The following is a 2,721-nucleotide window of genomic DNA, read 5'->3' as shown; positions in this document are numbered from 1 at the left end:
TTTATCTAATGCAGTTGTGCCCTCTACGGGTTACCCCCTACAGAACACAACATGATTGAAGAGCCTCGGGTCAACTTTGCATGATTTAGTGATAATGTGGATCATAAACTTATCATTTATTACAACTTTAAAGGATGGACAATTTTTGACACACATTACAAACGACCCCTCCGAGAAATCGAAGGAGGGTTGCAAAATAACGATTTTCTTGTTTTATTCCTCTTGTGTGAATGAAATTCTCTTTTTTACCCTCTGGGAATTCGTCTCGCCCCGGACGAGCTAATTTGTCAAACCATATGCTCTGTATAATTGTGCATTAATTAAATATTTTCCATTTTAACGAATTTTCCCTTGAGCTTTCCGGGAACGAACAAAAGTAAGGGGTAGCATGATTTTCCTTTCAGTGACTGGCCGCAGGACTAACGCATATCTAAGGTAAGTCTTCTCTTTTCCTTTTTCCAAATCTCTTGGATGAATGAAGCATGTACTGATTTGCGGTCTTTCGAGTTGTAACATTCGATATACATTTTGCATTTACCATTACTTTTGCTCTGCTTATTAAATAAAGTTTTCCGCTCCACTCAAAAAAATTATGACGAAATTCGTATAGTAGTGCTAACGCTGTCAACACTACGTGTTGATGTTTTTCCCGTGATGTCCAAAGTTAGTTTGATAACTAGTTTGAAGCTTCGAATTTCTCTGTTAACGATACATTGCCTATTGTGCACGAAGCGTTTACTTGGCGTGGCTCACACTTCGAATGATAATAAGAAGAACATATGGTCTAGATCACAAGCAATGCAAATAAGTCCAAAAGTTAAACTTTCGTCTCTTATCAGACACGATTACTGATTATCGATTACTCGTCATTACACGTTACCTTTAACTTCAAAAAAAACACAACTTTAAAACTGTTCATCCTTACTTTTTCGAAGTTTTGTCACTTTTGTAGCATCATTCCATTCAAGAAAATAAATAAAAAGAGTTCTGCAGTTGCCTTGTATATTATTTCAACCAAAAACAGCTCATGTCGCTTTTGCATATACGATTTTGTTGCGAAGAATGACTTTCTATATTAGCTACGAGCGTGCTAGAAGAAAGAGTTAAGTTGTAATATTCTGATTGACACGATAATCCTATTTTGTCTCTCTGATTTCATCAGTCGAACATTCACGCAGCGATCTCTTTGAAAGGTTTAAACCGATGAAGTTCTAAACAGTTTACAGGAATGCTATGATCCGGATCAAATACTAACGATTTTGTTCCTAAACATTTATTTTGAATAAAAAGTGACAGTGCGAAGAAAGTTTTCACTTGAAAAGAGACATGCTTATGTCAGAAAATCGAAATCAGATGATATGGATAATGTCGGACAAATTGGTTGCTTCACATGGTTTCAACGCACCAAATTTCTGAACCTAGCGATATCAACGTTTATAAAGATTCACAGTGTGAATCAAGTCCTCAAGTACAGTGAGTGGTCGTCGAATACAGTGTATTTGCAGTAAAAGATATCTAATTTGGACAATCATGGCGTTTGCGTCACCCTACTCTCATGTTCCATTGGCAAACTCCCTGTACATATTACTAGATTTCATCAAATTTTGACGAGGACTTTTAAAATCAGCATTAGGAAGGCGATTTGATTGAAAAGTGCCTCGGGCGAGAATTCGTTGGATGGAGAACAATTGCACGTATTTTCAATGAACATTACATCAGCTGCCTTCTACCAAAAAATTAAATAGGCGCCTCGGATTACTTAGATCTTAAAAGCGCTTCAACCCTCACAAGTGTGGGTACATCAGTACAAGCTTTCTGAGACTGGCTTCGTAAGGACGTCTGTGTAAGTATAGTTTCTAAACATTTTGACTGTTCTCTGTCCGGCTTGTGTTACTCTACTTCCAGCTTCTTCCCTTTCTTTAAGATCTAACATAAAGGCCTGCAGATCATGATGGATACTAGAGTATTGGTAGCTTTCCTCTTGGTGGCGTCCTTCAGCAAATACATGTGCTTGCCGATGATGGGAGAGGGCCCCGAGCGCTACCCGGTGCAGGAAGGCGGCCCCGGCTTCATGGGACGACTCGGCGGTAAAAATTATCCGATGTTGCGAGTGCAAGGCGTGGCCAGCGGGGAGAGTACGGAGCAGCCTGTAAGAGTACAGAGGCAGTACATGTTCGGCCGTTCCGTCGGGGTGTCGTGCAATTCTTGCGAGTCTCCGCAGTGTGCCATGAACGTACAGTGCTACCTGAGATGCCGTGAACGGTGCAACTCCCTCTGATTGCCATCTTTAATACCCTGAAGACATTTTCTCGATAACATGTTCGTCCGAAGCGTACATTCTGAGGAACTTTGAAGGAAATCATCAACATGGAACATTTAAGTTTGTCTTAAAGCTTTCGACACATTCATAGCGGTCATGTTTTAAGGGATTTCAAGGACATCGACAACTTTTACCATAAAGTCAATAAAAGCAAGCATTGATCCAAACAAACTTTTCCTCTACTGGTAATTTGTAAAGAAAAAGTCATTTCGAAGATTCTCATCTCTTAAAAACCATACTTAAAGCTATGTCAGGAAGGGTCAGAGACAATAAGGTACGTATCTTGCAATCAATATTAGCGCGATGATGCCGCCGACATGCCACAGGCGGATCATTACGACTGATCTGCTGGTGTTTATTTTACATCGACGGGCCTCCCTCCCTCTTGAAATAAGCATTTA

At 39.9% G+C, this 2,721-nt stretch overlaps 1 long non-coding RNA gene across 1 annotated transcript; it reads left to right on the top strand.

The window, feature by feature from the left end:
* Positions 1 to 350: 350 nt before the first annotated feature.
* LOC139122388 (uncharacterized) lies at positions 351 to 2,491 on the top strand. The gene is made up of 2 exons (XR_011549443.1): positions 351 to 435; positions 1,925 to 2,491. It is a non-coding gene; the product is annotated as an uncharacterized lncRNA (long non-coding RNA).
* The last annotated feature ends 230 nt before the right edge of the window (positions 2,492 to 2,721 follow it).

Source organism: Ptychodera flava, chromosome 22 (assembly GCF_041260155.1).
Source record: "Ptychodera flava strain L36383 chromosome 22, AS_Pfla_20210202, whole genome shotgun sequence".
In the NCBI taxonomy this organism is placed as follows: domain Eukaryota; kingdom Metazoa; phylum Hemichordata; class Enteropneusta; family Ptychoderidae; genus Ptychodera; species Ptychodera flava.
Note: the sequence above shows the minus strand (reverse complement) of the source record. Positions and strands in the feature narration are given on the sequence as shown.